Source organism: Pyxicephalus adspersus, chromosome 8 (assembly GCF_032062135.1).
Source record: "Pyxicephalus adspersus chromosome 8, UCB_Pads_2.0, whole genome shotgun sequence".
Taxonomy (NCBI): Eukaryota; Metazoa; Chordata; class Amphibia; order Anura; family Pyxicephalidae; genus Pyxicephalus; species Pyxicephalus adspersus.
In genome coordinates this window covers 15,063,348-15,080,529 of record NC_092865.1, presented here as the reverse complement: position 1 = coordinate 15,080,529, position 17,182 = coordinate 15,063,348, and the positions used below count along the sequence as shown (strand labels likewise).

General features: G+C 38.0%; 1 long non-coding RNA gene across 1 annotated transcript in view; it reads right to left on the bottom strand.

Moving 5' to 3' along the window:
* The window catches only part of LOC140336461 (uncharacterized), a 37,133-nt gene that overhangs the window by 12,245 nt on the left and 7,706 nt on the right, over positions 1–17,182 (bottom strand). Inside the window, exons 3-4 of the long non-coding RNA XR_011921897.1 lie at positions 9,642–9,703; positions 7,029–7,272 (exon numbers count right to left, since the gene is read on the bottom strand). This is a non-coding gene — a long non-coding RNA (uncharacterized lncRNA). The remainder of the gene's footprint in view (positions 1–7,028; positions 7,273–9,641; positions 9,704–17,182) is intronic.

Here is a 17,182-nt window from a genome sequence, read left to right as displayed (position 1 = left end):
ACAAACTAGGAGTGACAGCCTAGCATAGGAATGTAATGATATTTTATTATTACACAGTATTTATATAGTGCCAGTATAGTGATGTTACTAGCTGTCTCTCAAAGAGGCTCACAATCTCACAATGTCCCTACCATAGTCATATGTCTTTAACACGGTCTGGGGTCAATTTTCCAGGGGAAGCCAATTAACTACATGTTTTTAGATTGTGGGAATACCTGAAGGAAACCCATGTAGACAGGGAGAACCTGCAAACTACATGCAGATAGTGTCCTGGCCAAGATTCGAACCTGCGACCTAGTACTGCAAAGGCCAAAGTACTACCTCTGAGCCACTGTATTTTAGTAGATCAGGCTACATGATTACCGCCTCTTATTAAACCTCCTTAGCAGTAATCCTGAGTGTGGCTTGGAGTGAATTATCCATACCAAAAGGGGTAACACTCAGGGTGGAATTGCCAAGGAGTTTAAACAGCTTACCTGGTAAGCGGTGCTCACGGCGTCCTCTAGCGATGCCCGGCATCTTCTTCCCCTGGGGAAGTCTGGGGGAAGTCCAGCCGGGCATTTGTGTGCGAGCGTGTGGCTTGGGGGCGGGACCGTGCGGCTGGGAGACAAGAAATTTTAAAATACTAAGTATTTTTTAAATGTACCGCTTTTACATTTAAAAATACTTAATGTTCATACCAGCAGGGAGGTAAAGAGAACCTGTAGGCTTAAAGATATGTAAAATACCATTGTTAATGTAAACTCCAGACTTCAACTTTAGTTTAGAAACCATGAACAACTATCCGAGTCTTTGCAAGACTTTGCAGGCCTTTCTCAATCTTTTTACCCCCAGAAGAACCATTAAATGTTCAGCTCTCAGGGAACCCTGCTAAAACAATCTACAGATCATACATCTACAGCTCAAGGTATATTACTAATTTCAGTAAGTTAAAATTAAATAAATAGAATTAAGAATATGGCTTGCCTAGAATACTTGATATCAATAGTGGATGTTTTAAACAGTGAAATTCTCTATTAAACCAAACAATGAAAATAACAATGCTCTAGGGTGGCAACTTTGGCTTTGCAGCAGGCCCTAGATAGTGATTCCCTTAATCCCCAGCTTTCTCGCACTTACTCTCCATCCTTCCCAACTCTTTTTCAAAGCTTCAAGGTATGGTCAATACTGAATCCTGTAGAGATGTGGGGACCAAGGAATTACAGAGCATGGGGGGAAACCACATATTTGATACTAGTGGATATGTTGGATTCTAAATACACCTTGGCAGTGATATCTTTTAAATGCAGCCATGTTAATGTTATTTTCTTTCCAATAAGTCAACATGCAGAACACCCAAAACAAAATAATACAAAATGGCCAGAAAGGAAACACAGACATACTACTGCATACCAGTAATCATAACAGTACTTCCTTGCATAGCCCTTAGATTGGTATTCAGCAGCAAAATGTCATCCTTATAGATAGCTAAAAAGATCATTGGTGGAATGCCAATAACTATGTCAAGCAGAGTTGGCAATAGAACTTTGCAGGTATCTGATAGAAGATCAGTTTACCAACTGTCCAAGAAACCTCTAGCAACCTTTATTATTATTATACAGAATTTTTATAGCGCCATTACATTACACAGCGCTGTACAGAGTGCATAGTCATGTCACTAGCTGTCCCTCAAAGGGGCTCATCTCATCTAATGTCCCTACCTCCTTCATATGTCTTTAATACAGTCTGAGGTCAACACAAACACGGTGAGAACCTGCAAACTCCATACAGATAGTGTCCTGGCTGAGATTCAAACCTGGGACCCAATACACTCAATACAGTCTGAGGAAACACACAAACACGGTGAGAACCTGCAAACTCCATACAGATAGTGTCCTGGCTGAGATTCAAACCTGGGACCCAGCGCTGCAAAGGTCAGAGCACTTACCTCTGAGCCACTGTGCTCCCCTTTTGAGGAACCCTGGTGTTCCATGGAACCCTAGTTAAGAATGTCTGGTCTAAAAATTTCAAAATGGTGATAGAACTCGGTTATGCAGTTTTTATAAATGTACTATGTTGCATATGATATAAATATATGGTAAAAAAAACATCACTGGTCTCACATCTGTATGCCTCAGGGTCATTGAAGGAAAAACAAGAATCATGCAGTGAAAACAACAGCAGCTGTTGAGCTCCAAGTGAAAGTACAGAGGGATTTTTATGTCGTGTTTTCAGGATGTGAGACGTCTTCTTCCTGTGTAGACCAGTCACAGAGGTCTCGGTGGATGACTTCATATTATACACCTGGTTCCACTAAGCTGTAACACACAGCAGTGGTCCAAATCCACAGAAAACTCTTGCAAAGTAAACAGAATGACCTTTATGTAAATTTTTTTTCCTCAATAGGCTTATTCAATAGGCACTCAGAGTTGCAGGAACACAAACTCAGCTTTAATTTTTATAACACCAAACTTCATAAAGTGGTCTTTTCAGAAGTCATGAAATGTGCTGATGGTGTTTTATTTCTGAAAGTAAAATAAATATCTACCTTTGGAACTGATCACCTTGAAGCATCATTTCATTAATTTGGACACATCTGCTGACCCTACGTCCAGTCCTTTTTTCATCGAAAACCCACCACTCTGAACACTGTACTGAACAGGATCCCTTTGCTTGATCATCAGGAAAACCCTATGAACATTGAGAGTGACCATCCATCAAATCTACACAGGGACTGAGATATTCTCCAAAAGCATGCTAGACCAAGTTGCCTGATACTAATAGAATTTTAGCAACACTTTAGCTATAAATATTAGTATCAGAAACCTTTTTTTTTCTTTTTTCCTCCATGATGTCCTTTGATGTACCAATTTTTTTACAGATCCCCTTTGGGGCTGTCTAGACCCCTATTTACCTTCTTTTTTCTTTGAAGAATTTCTGCATTTTGCAGAACAGATGTAGGACAAAGTACAGTAGTCTCACATGATTTCATTTATCAGATGGAATTATTATTATTATTATTAATAATAAACAGGATTTATATAGCGCCAACATATTATGCAGAGCTGTACATAAAAAAAGGGAATCATGGCAATGACAGAATGTCTATCATATGAGATTATGTGATTTGATAGACTGCAAAGATGTACAGTTCTAATGTGCTGTTAGGGTCTAAATTTGACTATAGATATGACATGTTTGTCAGATTCGCCAGCTAGGTCTTTTTTTTTTTTAAACTGAATTTTTATTGAACATTTTCACATACAAAGACAACCAGGCTTATACAGCAAAACATCTTGTAAACACAGCATACAGGGTGATAGGTACATCTGATAATGGTACATAAAATTTGCCAGCTAGGTCTTAAAACCCTGGGCTCTGTATACATGCAAGATGATTTTCATCCAATGCAAACGGTTGGGCTCTTCTCAGATGAGAATCTAACGTGTACAATGGTCGCCCTACATTGTTCATGGATCTGACCGCTATTCGTCAATAAAGAAGAGGACAGAGGGGTGCCTTGCTCATTTGCCCATCTTCCCTCTCCATAGAACAGTGTGTGTACAGCGTTTGTTCATTCGCTGTCACTCTTTTGTCGCAGCCTTAGTCCAGCCAATAATTTATTTGTTTTTATAAAGTAGGTAAGTGCAAGTACACTGCCCACCCTAATCCTTGGTGATTTTAATGTTGCAATGGATGAGCCTAACCTTCCCTCCTCAGCCAAACTGCTCTCCATTACCTCCTCATTTGGACTCACAGCACATCAATAGCCCCACACACATAGCCGGACATACATTAGACCTGGTATTTTCTAAACTCTGCAACCTCACCGTCCTTGACAACTCACCATTCCCCCTCTCTGATCATAACCTCATCACTTTCAACCTATCAAACCCTGTCATTTGCAATCCCTATTTAATGTACAGCGCTGCGTAATATGTTGGCGCTATATAAATCCTGTTTATTAATAATAATAATAATAAGATCAGCTAATAAATGTCCACCTGACCAATGTTTCCTGTCCCTAGCTGGAACAAACAATGAAAACCTAAATAAATTAAAATATCCAGCACATTGTCAGCAGATTAAAGCAGAACGGTTTACTGAAGTTCCATCACAGATCATGATTGGAGATGGAACTTCAATAAACAATTCTTGGTGATGCATGAAGGAACTTCAGTAAACCTTCTGCTTTTATTTGCTGTGAATGTGCTGCCTATTTTTGCAATTACTTGGTGCTGGGCACCCAACATTCTCTCTGGGAACCTCTTTGCACAGATTGGTAAGAGACAGTAATAAAAACATGATAGTGTTTCAGTTATATCCTTACTCTATACAAAACTAAAAATGGTTTTGCCTGCTGCTAGGCCTAGTGCTACTACTCCTGAGCCCTTTGCTGAAGAATATTATACCCGTTTGTACCACATTTGGTCGCATTACCAGTACTAGAAGTAACCAGGGGCAAAAATATCTTTAGGAAAAGAGCATGCTAAAAAACATACAACCTTGTAGTCTGCAGTATACAAACAGGTATAATAGGTCAAATCTGTAGACTAAGGACAATATTCTAGTCTTCTTCAGAGTGTTCGAAAGACAGGTACGCTTTAACTTAAGTTGCCTTGCGTAGATAGAATTAATCGCTTGTTGCAGACTTTTTAATTTGTGACTGGATATTTTTCTTCACATTTTTTACATGCCCGTATTATCTCCTATTAACCCATCACTGTCTGACTCCTCATAAAAATACCAGGATTTTACCTCCAGGCTACATTGATCAATGTGAAGAATTTGTGTTAAAAAGGCTCTTATCTGCTAGAGATCTGCATGTCATAGATTAGGAGCAGCCGGAGAGCCTGGAGGCTGCGGCTTGACGCAGCTTCCAAGTGTTTTTAAAGCAGAGCTAGACATTTTTCATTTAGGAATATTTTAAACAAATCTGAAATGTGGAGAATGATAATAAAATTTAGTGGTAGCTAACAGGCAGACATAAGATATTGACAACATTCAAGGAGCAACATCCCCTGTTGGGTTTGCACAGTGTGATTTTGGGGAGCACATATTGAAAGAGAAATACAGGGGCTGCAACTGATGAAAAATCTGGATACCAAGTTCTTTGTTGACCTCAGAGCTTCAGTTCTTTGATTCATCCACCTAAGACAAGTGCACAGCTCAGAAGAGTCGTTATGTTTATTTGCATTCATGTTCTGCAAAACTGACAAACTGCTGAAGCAAAGGTCAGGCAACTAGTGTTTTTGGAAGATTGGATCACCTATTTTCCTTAATGATTGGAGAAATGCATTGGAAAGAATACACGGGTTCCTGTTTTCCCATTGGCAGTCGGAAAGCAAGCATTTCCAGGCCAGTATCTCTATCACCACAGGGGTCATGTGATAAGCTAGTGGGTGGATTATTTTCATTTAACTGATATTTACTTTGAAGTTTTTTTTCTTTAGAGAGAATTGTGTGCATACATTTCCAAGGGTGCATTGCCTGAAACCCTCATATTTGTAGGCAGTACAAGGTAAAGTTGGTTTTGTTGAGGTTAATACTGTCTTTTCTGTGGCTTAAGGGTATGTAAAATAAGCACTGCCTCTAAGCCACTTAGATCAAAAGGTATGATTGTAACTGAGATGTCTGAACAATTGTTTAGCCATATGATTAGGTCAATGTGCCATGTGTGCACCACACTGGTATCATTACAATGAATACTGAGAAGCTCCAGGACTTCAAAGGTGTTGTCCACATTTCTATAGTTTTTATAGTAGAACTGAAACATTTCAAGTGTTATCCCAAAATCTGACATTACATTACTGTTGTTTTTATTCACAGATATTGCCTATTCAACGATTTATGACTATTCATGCTATTTTCATCACCTTCATGGGCATGTAGACACCTTTTCCACTGCCATGTACAGGGAATGCTGAACCATTCACACTGCTCCTAGAGTCTTGAATGAGCATGTATTTCTGCCAAATAAAGCTACTTAAAGCTATTCTTAGGAAAAATAATAACTGCTCCTTAGCCTCCTAAACCCCACCTAATTCAACTGATATCAATCTAAATGCTCTTTGACAAAAGCTGAAGTCACGTAATTTTTCAGGCCAGGGTCCTTTCACTTCTGCTAACAGTAGGAGCCGTCTTTCTGTAGATGTCCACAAGTTTGTTTGTGTGTAGACACTTTCTATTAGCTGTCCTGTGGCAGGGTCCTCATAGGATCCAACATGCAAGAAGGAGGGGGTGGGAGGTGTTTAATTTTGGAATTGAGCTTCAGAGTGTATTTAAAAACAAAAACAAAAAAACAAACAGAGACAAGGTCTGAAGGTCAAAGTCTGAAAGTTAAGAAAGAAGAATTGAGAAACCAAATTTGGCAAGGAAACATAAAATGAGGAAATCAAGGACAGTTATGGCCCTGTTGTGTCTGTTCTTGATAGCTTTATAGATGAGATAGCTGTCTTCACAAGAGTCTTTCACTTTCTCAATTTCCTGCAAACCTTGGGAAGGCCAGAGCATGTTGCTCTATGAAGAAACACATTGTGAAAGCAGATTTGCAGAGTAAGAATTATACTTTTGGGATCTGGACACAAGCTCAATTTCCCAGTTAGAAATGGAAAATGAGGTGTTCAAAGGATTTTTTTGTATGTTATATTTTCTGTGGACAAACTGCCTATATTAAATATTGCAGGAACTGGTTACTTGTATTAGCTTACTGAGTGTATTCTTGCTACCTGTACAAAAAAAACAAATGGATCTGGCTAGCCCAGAAAATGGCACAGACATAGTGTGCTGGATCACCCAGGTTCATCCTCAATAAGCTATCTTCTCCAGTCTTGGAAAGCTTTAATAAATCCATCATGTGCGCTCCATTTTGGAGCCCAGGTGTATAAAGGACTAAAATTTCCCCTAGATTTCTCAATGTGCAGTACTTCTGTTATTTTGTGTGCCCATTGTGCTACACACCCTATATTTATGGTAATTAAAGGGGCATTATCGACAAATATGCAATTTTACAATGCAATGCTTTTATCCAAAACAAAAAGACCAGTTACCTGGCCATTACCATTGATGTTTGGTTTCAGATGTTCCCATGTTAAACTGAATCATTAGGAATCGATTTGGAGGGATTTTGCCATGATCTGAGAAGTTGGTGCTTTTCATCTTATGTTATTTCAGCTTGTTCTCCTTTACATGGAATGACTGATCCTGGCTCGTCGTCAAACCGTTTAATTGACAAGTGGGATTCAGATCAAAGTGTCTTCAGGACTGCAAGCTAAATTATATTCACATTTTGCCCTGTTTGAAAGAAGAAACGTTTTGATGTGGATCCCGGAATAGAATGTTAAATATTTGCTTACAGTTGAAAATCAAATTATTACGAACACTTCAATGTTTTTCAATCAAGGACTAAACAAGTAAACTTTTTAATAAGCCATATCCTGTCTTCAAAGATAGGTGAAGAGATAGGGTCACCTAACACAATCTCAGGTCTATATTACTATCATTGGAAACAGTTTGACATTGACAATTTAAATTTATGTGATAATTCTATATATGTAAACCCCACAAAATTATCTTCTTTATTTAGCACCTTTTGATTTATAAAATAAATACCAATGGAAGTGTTTCGTTATGTGTTCAAAAAGTACAAAAGCATGCTTAACAAAAGCTTATTCCAGCTGTAATCTCTGCCTGTGATGGTCGCTATCAGTTAGCATTGTTCACAGTTTTCTTTGTGTACTGCAGAACCCCCACCACTCATATGTTATACAAATGAGGATATAGGGAGCTTTTAATAGTTCTAATACTTGAGTGATAGTGCTAATGCACCATGTTCAGGCAATTCTTGTTGAAATGTGATAACACTGTACCCCAATTGTGCTTCTGTATTGCCACCCTGTCATTCTGAGATTGAGCAATAAGCAGTTTGTGTCTCTTAAGCCAGTTTTACTGACTGATCTTTTTGGCTTAAGGAAGACCTGAAAGTTTTTTCAAGGGTTTCTCCATTTTAGAAAGGTTGAGAAACACTGATCCAAGATGTCTGAACAATCATTCCTTTTTTTTTTTTTTGACTCCGATTCATTTTACAGAAACATCCTGACTCCTTAGCAACATTTCTCATCCTTAAAGGGATGAGTGAAATTGACATTCTTCCTAGGGTGAATTTTGTCAAAATGCAATTAAATCAATTAGAGGGAAACAATCAACACACTTATCCTGAATAATAATGCACAATTCCGTAGCAAGCTAAATATCATTCAATGAGGGTCCACATCTGCTTTAAACTGAACTCACCTCTTCATATTCTGTTGATCCCTTAGTTGCTTACCCAGCTAAATGTCACCATATCTTCCCCTCACTAGCAATGAAGAATCTACAACATTTCAGCCAGTAAGAGTGATTTTGATTAAGGACAGTGTCAGTTGCATTTCAATAAGTCTTTGCTTGTAGCAGAATCATCAGTGTGACAAGGTCTCAGGAATTCTCTGAACCTGAACTCCTAGGTCAACTGCTAGCAGCCATTATCAGGGATCAAATTCCACTGGTGTTGGAAGATCTAGTCTCTGTAGCCCCCATGGGATACAATCCATCCATAGCTTTAAAATGAGTTTATGAGGACTTTTTGAGGGTTTTTGTATGCAAGCATCGAAGTTAATTATGTACAGTTTGACACCTACTGTGTGCTATGTGGTACAAGCCTCCATTGACATCTCTGCTGAACGTGGATTGTCATGCATGTAGAGCAGCCATTCTCAACCAGGGTTGTGTGGAACCCGGGGGTTCATGCAAAGGTTGCTAGGATTTCCTTGAGCAGTGGCCGATTGGCCTTTCTTTTTGATAGTGCCAGCAAAGTCCCTGGAACAACACCATATGGCAAAGCCAGTGGCATGACACTAGTAATCATTTTAGGTGTCTGTAAAGGTGGCATTTTGACAAGTAACATATTTTTTTTCCCACTAACCCATGTAAATGGCATTTAAAAAGGGCTCTCAAACATTTATTATTTTTATTGTTTTTCTAGAAAAAGTTTAATGAAGGCAGAGTGGAGTGTAGATTATGAATGCACCCTGTTCTCAAAAAAAAAGGTCTTCAATACAGGTTGTTTATATGCAGAGATGCATTTTTAGAAAACTGCCCTTTAAACTGCATTGCTTTGGATGCAAGATTTCTTGTATGTTGTGGAGTTATACATTATCCATACTCCACATCACCTTAGAACTCTGGTGACCAACCATTGTTCTGAAGGCCACATGCAAACCCTTTGGTACTTGGCTCTTGGACCCCATGTTTCTGTTTTTGGATTGGGACCATTGGTTTGTTAACAGACAAATACGTGATTTCATGTAACATGTAGTCTCATACAACATGTTGCCAGTCTCCAAATGTTTTATGCTGCATGTCTCTAGCCACACCTGAACAATGTCCACAGCTTCCTATCATCATGTTCCCAAGGTTAAACTCAAAAAGCAACCAGTCAGCAGTCCCTACAATAGTCCTAAATAAGAAAAGGGTTAACAGAAAAGTTCACAGTTGCTGCAGTGCAGAAAAAAACAGCAGTTATGCATGCCTTGCTGGATGGGTGCCAGGGGGTTCTATTGCACTGAGCACTTGCTGCTTCAATTAGCTTGTTTTTACTTCTAGCTGGCATCAAAAGACAAGATTACCTTTATAGTGCTTAGTTTGCAGCCCCCTCTTAATTCCTTGGCTTGACGGGGGAACATATTTCCTGGAATAGAAAAGAAAAGTTATTTCTTTGATTTTCCTATTGCGTCGCATAAATAGATTTTGCAGGAATCTTACAAAGGTATCTAATGTGCACATACAATAATTTGTCATTGCAGCTCCCATAAATGCACAGACCAGGAAGAATTCATATGCAAAAAAACATTAATTAAAATCACTGGTGCATATTTTACTACTTTTCCTTAAAAGAAAATTAAAATTTAATTGTTTCTTTGCTGACAGGTAGGGTTATTTAAGAAAGAAGAGATTGTGTGAGTCACTTCTATCAAAAATGTTTGACAAAAGCAACTCAATCTCAGCGCAATTTCATTCCAGAATTGTGGAATCCATGCACATGCACATGAGTTCAATGAATGGTTCAGCAAAGATGGCCATAGACCCTGGACCAGAAAGAAGGCTAGGGAAATATCTAAGCACCAGTGATGGAGGGGATGGCAGACACTGCAGGGGTTCTTCCTGGTCTGAATGAATGTGCAATTATGCTGTGCATGCTGGGTTCAGCACAGAATTACCCACTCAGTGGAGCTAGCCCCTCATTACAAGGCTCCAATTCTTGTTCCATGCCTGAAATTCTATGAACAGCGTTTACCTTACCTTATTTTCTTGCTCAGCCAGTGGCTTCTCCACTGTGCAACTTCTCCCCTCTGCCTTGTCACTAACCAGCTTTGGGCTCGGGTCACAGGCTCTAACACAATACCCCACAACCCCCTAGTTCCAGTACAATGGCAACTCTTTGCTGAATCAAGATTTCAGCTTTAAATAGTACCTTTTTTCATAAAGGTCTATGTATCAGACCAAAACAAGGGACAAATGAGGAAAAATAGGCACAGTCCTTCCAAATCAGGGACAGTTGGGAGCTATGGTTATTATCCCATTTGTATTGGCACCTAGGAAATTAATGGTGCATTCAGATAATTATTGCCCTTAGTGCTTCAGGGCTACTACATTGTTAAACAATACTCATGCATTATTGTCCAGTTCACTAGTAAGGAGCAGTCCTACCAAAGATGTAAAAGGCTCCAAGCTTTATCTTCTATTACCTAAAGACCTTCAGCAATACTTTTATCTATGAAGCTAGTACATAAGGACAAGTAGTGTGTGCCAACAACAGATCAATAAGACAGGGATTGTGGAAGGAGCCTGAGGCCACTTGGTTTTATGAGGTCACTGCCCCATTAGTCTATTTAATTACATTTGTCTGCCGACAAACAAAAGATAAATGTGACAGATGAGACTGGGTCATGGTGTTCATATTGGCTCCACCTAACAACAGATGAAGGTAATTTGTATGTGTAGCAGAGACATAACCATGTAGCACATATGTGGCTTAAAATTGCCATGGACATTTGGAAAATATTTGGTCATGTCATGTTTATTATACAGCTGGTCACTACTGGAAGACTACTTGGTAAAAAAGAAAATTGAACATACCGGTGTCATTGCTGTACTGTTAGTGTTGGTTTCTTCTCACTGTCCTTTTCACATAATCTTCCCCTAAACATCCCTGTAAACTTAAAGCTACGTATACACACTAAATAAATGTCATTTAAGATGAATGAACGTGATTGTCTTTGACAAAAATCTAGTGTGTGTACAATTGCCCCCCTAATCGACTAAGCTGGGACAAAGCCTGACACTTCCTATGGAGGAGGGTGTAGTGGGAATGCAGGAGAATACATGATCACTGTAAGTGTATGCCTTTGTGCCTGTAAATGATATTCAGCAACTGCATGAGATGCTGTTCACAGGCAACACAGTAGTAGAATTAATTTCCTGGAATTAGGATGGAGAACAGCTGTACACAGTGGGAAAATATGAATTCTTATTAGGAATACAGCTATGACAGACATGGACCACAGATATATAGAATTTTTCTTAAAGCGACCCTGTGACCAGACTATTTATTTTAACATCAAGCTTCCCATTAAATTTATATGTGCATTTAATGTATTTCATACACGCTCTCTAGCTATAAAAGCCTCTCCTACACAAAAAGTCTTGAGATTGCTGCTGGGCATCACCATCTTAAATGTGACGCCAGCAGCTCCTGCAGACTAAGAACTGTCACCTTAGTGACACTCTATGGTATTCCTTTTCATTCCACCCAGTGAAGTTATATAGGATAGGTAGAGAGGTGCAGGGAGTAGTGATAAAGCTGGGTCAGCAGAGACAGCCCCTGAAGAGGAGAAAGCTATGACTTGTGTTTTAAACTGGAAAATGCTAGATGTCCAACTATCCAGCCAATAAAATGGCCTCAGTATGTTTTCTTCAATTAAACTAAAGGGGTATGCAAACAAGAAGTTTTGACTTTATAATCTGTTTGCATGCATGGCTCCAAGACTTTTCTAGAGTTGCCGGACTCTCTGGAATGGTCTTCCATGTCCTATTTGGCTTGGTCCTACTTTCTGCTCATTAAAGGGAGCTTAAAAACCATCTTTTCAAACTTGCCTACCCATCTTCTTCTGACTCTTAAAACCCCCACTACCTAACCAACATTCCATATCCCCCCTCCTATTGTATGCTGCTTCCCTCACCTGTTAGATCATAAGCTCTTCTGGGCAGGGCCCTCTCCTCCTCCTGTGTCACTTTCTGTATCTGTCTGTCATTTGCAACCCCTATTTAATGTACAGCTGCATATTATGTTGGTGCTATATAAATACTGTTTATTATTATTAATATTATTATTAATATTAATAGTAATAATCATAACAATAAAAATAATATAGGACCAGGGAACCTATTAGAGTCAGCAACAGGGGGAACAAAAGAACTGGATTTCTGCTTGTTCATGTTTGGATAATTAATGCATACAAAAGCAAGTGGCAATGTGCTGTGTTGGGCCACTATAAATAGCCATAGTTGAACAAGCCCTTAGTGTCACCACATTTAGTAAAAAAACTCAAAAAAAAAATTTATTAGTAAATAAATTACCACATTTAGTAAAAAAACTCAACTCCTTTAGTAAATTAACCCCAGCAAGCCTTTGTTTAATATAAAGACAATACTGGGAAGTGGGAATAATGAGATCCCATTTGGGAATATCTCTCTGAGAAAACAGGCAACATTTTTTTCACAGGCAGACTGAAGACATACATTCAGCACCATTGCTGCCTCTCCTATACTGCAGGGACTTTGCAGTTCCCAGAGCTAAGTTTCACTAGGAAAGAGAATTCAGGAAGAAAACAGAGAAGACATTTTCTGATGGAAACTTTCTGCAGAAATACTTGTTCCCATGAGAAAAGTAAATATTTTACATACTTTTGTTGCCAGACCTTCCAAAAACAAACAACCTTATCACGGTCGGAATTTTACATTATTTTAATGCATTATGGACTCCAGAAGGCATTGACTCTGATAGAGAATGGCTACAAAATTTACTAAAACATTTATCAAATTGCAAAAGGAATGTAAATCCTTGAAGACATGCACTATAGGGCCATATGCACTGTACTCTATGTAAAATTAATTGGGTGATCTGGTATTCTGCCTTGAGAGACACAGCTGTGAATAAAAAGCATCCTACATACAAGAGAGGTTCTGCTACTGGGGATTTGACACAGTAATTTCTTTAGGTCATCCACTTAAGGGAAAATAGAAAACTGTTGTCAGCTTTGTGACTTTTAGTTTGTGAACTCCAGCCAGATATAAAAGGCACAAAATAACACAGCTCAGTAATCATTACTACATTATTACCACCTTAGCCTTTCACATACCCCTAGAAAAACACGGAAAACGTTGCTTTTTTTCTCAACACATCCACTTCCAAACATTTTATAAAATTGTGCATTTTAGTAATGTACCTGCTTAATCACACAATATTTTAATGCACAAGTATAAACGGACCCTTTGGGTTTGATAGTGTAAAATAATCTAACTGTAAAATAAAAAGATTGTAATTGCAATTTAGTAACATTTATAAACAGTTTGCAAAGTAAATTTGTTTAACAAAAGTGTTTTTTATCGGTATGAACTGAGATGTGCCACATATTATTTTTGTTCTTCTGCTGGGTCTGTTTTAAAACTAACAAAGAGTTAATCTAAATGCCAATTTTAATAAAAACTGACCTTCGCAGTGAGGCTCTTTCTTCACAGGCAGGGTTAAATATTTATTTTGGGAGAACAGAAAAAGCAGTTTTACTTACCTTATTCCTCACTCTCAAGGTAGCTGGCATACAGGCTTGCAGTCCTCACAATGCAGGATTGCTGGTTCTGCATGAGATGATGTTAGCATGCCTGAGACCAGCAGAACAGAGGAGGTAAGTGGCTTTAAGGGGAACTGTCATGGGAAGAACCCTGCAAGAATAGGGAATAAGGTAAGTATTATCGCTCTCCATGTATCCACCCTCTATCCCCCCAAAAAATTGAAGTCCCATTGAAGTCCCATTGAAATAGTATCTTTTTTTTTAAATTGCAGGTTCAGCATTATTAACCTTTTTTCCTCTTCCATGTGACAATGCAAGTGGGCACTCAACCCTAAGAAAGCACTGAGAGTAAGGCTCACGCCAATAGATTCTTGCCTGATACAGAAGGCCGGGTTTGTATTGGGCGAGAATCTGACATGTGTCCATGAATGACTGAGAATGAATGACCACTGTATAAGTCAATAGAGAAGAGCACAGCGGGGTGCCACTCATTCTCCCCTCTCCATAGAACAAAACGCCACTGTACAGAGCGCCTTTGTTTATCTCTCACTTTTTTTGTGAATTATAATGATCACGAAAGATGTTTCTAGCATCAAAAATTAAACGTGTGTATGCAGCCTAAAAGGAGAAGGTCACATGCTGGTCAGATCTGTGAATTTTGGGTACCTTTAAGGCATCCAGCAGACAAAGTGGCAATGGAACAAAGTAAATGTATCAGTGAAAGAGTTAGAAAGATATGTTAAGATATGTTAAAACTTACACTAAAGTTTATTCATTATAATGAGTTGGGGTTATTGGAAAATTTGGTAAAAAACAGAACATTCCTGGAAGCTCAAGATCTCTCACAGTCTGCCAAGCGGAATGATTTGAGCTTATATGACAGTATGCCAGTGTTCCCTTTTTTTGAGGCCATCTTTACTATAAATATCAGACAAAACCCAGCACTAAAAATGATCTTTTTGTACAGTGTTGTATATACCATGCCATGAAATAGCAATTATATTGAAAAATAAAGAGCCTCTGATAGCTCAGCCTCTCTCCAATAAAACAACACATTCCTCAAGATCCTTTCTCTTGATGGGAACTCTTTGTCCTGTAAGACTCCGCAATCCAGATGGTAGAGGCCAAACCACATCCTTCTCAGAACATGATATAATGTGACTTGTTGTAAGGCCAAGCAGAATGCAGAACTAAGCAATTTAACATAAAATGCCTCAAAATCACTTTGTAGTATAAAACTGAAGAAAAAGCAATTTCTCTTCAACTTTACTATAAAGTCCATTAAACCCAATGAAGAGAATATCATGTAAGAATTTAATTGTCATTTCAAATGTAATTATAAATATTTTTAGAATGTAACTAAACTCAAACAATATTCTCCTATTGTTTCCATTTTGGTCTGTTAACTATACCACTGAAAATGTTTTGCTATACCAGTTCCTGTGTTTCGTCAGGTTTAGACCCACAGCTAAAGAATCAGAGTTTGCAGATTTAACAGTGAGCAGTACTGAAGAGTCTACATGTAGCTTCTCCTCAAAGACAGCTGTTCAGTCGCATTAGAAAGTGGCAACCGCACCGCAACCTAACAGACAGTCTGAACATAGCCTGAATTAGCCCTCTAATTTATATTTTGGGAATACAGGTAAATTAGCTTTTATATTGTGGACAATAGACTATGGGGTTGGTTTTGGGACTACAGGTGAATTGGTCTTTATATTGTGGAGAATAGATTATGGGGTTTATTTAAGCAGTTTAGCAAATGACAATTGGACTGGGCCAACATAATTCAGTTCACAAAATACTGTGTTTTGCCACCCCTTTCTGCCAGATCAACAGGTAGTTTTCTTTATTTAAAGGTCTTCAAAGGGATGGAACATAAAAGTTGTGCTGATATCAATATTTTATGTTTTGTATTGGATTATTCTAGCTTTGTAATTTTCTGTGTATAAAAATCAAAAATTAATAAAATCATAATGAAAAAAAAGGGATAGAACATAGAAAAATAAAGTGCAAAGATCTCCTGCATGTCTTTGTTTATTAATCCCTGACTTATTCAGGTTCTTTTTTCATGGAATAACAAGATGCTATGAAATAACATCTTAAAGGAGTCCCTGACAAAAGTTTGGATGCTTTTCAGCAAGACTTTCTGAGTCAGACAAACAATAAATGAAATGGTGTATTGCAAAACTATGCCTAAGTGTAAATCATTTTACAATAGAAGGCCACATCTCTTTGTATGCACTACAAAAATCAGACCAATAGCATGTTCCAAGATGCACAATAGTATCTATATTTATAATTGGTTAACTGACCATATAAAACAATGATGGCATGCATCATGCATGCAAGAATGTGCATCATTTTTATGAAATAATTTTAGCAGCCATCTCTCTCGTAAGATATATGTCTTACAGCACTGTATGATGGTGATTATTATGATATATTTATGATACAATAGTGGTGCTTATACTGTACCAGTCCTATTACACCACCAACCATTTTATATCAGAAGACCATATTGATAATTCATATTGGCCACAAATCACATGCCTGATGGAAAGTGTCTGGCGGCCATTCCTTTACCTTGGTCTGTAATCAATGCAGGGATATCCTGATGCCTCCTATTAGTTCCCCCCTTTCCCCACCCATACAGTTTTTCCCAAGTAAACATAAGCCTTGCCCATTCTATTGACTTAGAATATGCATTCATAACAAAGTGCTCTTATAGATTGTAAGCCCTTTTGGGCAGGGTTCTCAATTCCTCCTTTGTCATTATTTGTATTTGTCTGTCAATTGCAACCCTTACTTTTTGTACAGAGCTACATATGTTGGTACTATATAAACACAGACTATTAAAATTATTATTATTATTATTAATATTATTATTATTATTATTATTATTAAAAGCGCAAATATATTGTATTGAAGGAGGGGCACTCACCTAAGGATATGTAAATATATTTTATTAGAATGATGACATGCATATCTTCTATCTAAAGATACTGTCAACATTGTAAAATAAATAAAAATATTATAAATATTTTATATTTATTTAAATTATAAAAATAAAGTGTTTTAAATGCTAACTTGCTTTTTCCTTATTTTATTTCCATATTTTTTCACATGTAATGCACCTTTGAACTTGTTAGGCAATATGACGAATCCAAACGTGCTATTTCTCTAGCACAGTTATAGTTTTCCCTGCCACCTGTAACATTATAGCCCACTCCTCTTCTGGGAACAACTAATAACGTTCTGTGCAGGCCCAGCTCCTTTGCCCCCCACTCGCCTACATACGGTAATCTTTTTTGCAGCTGCTG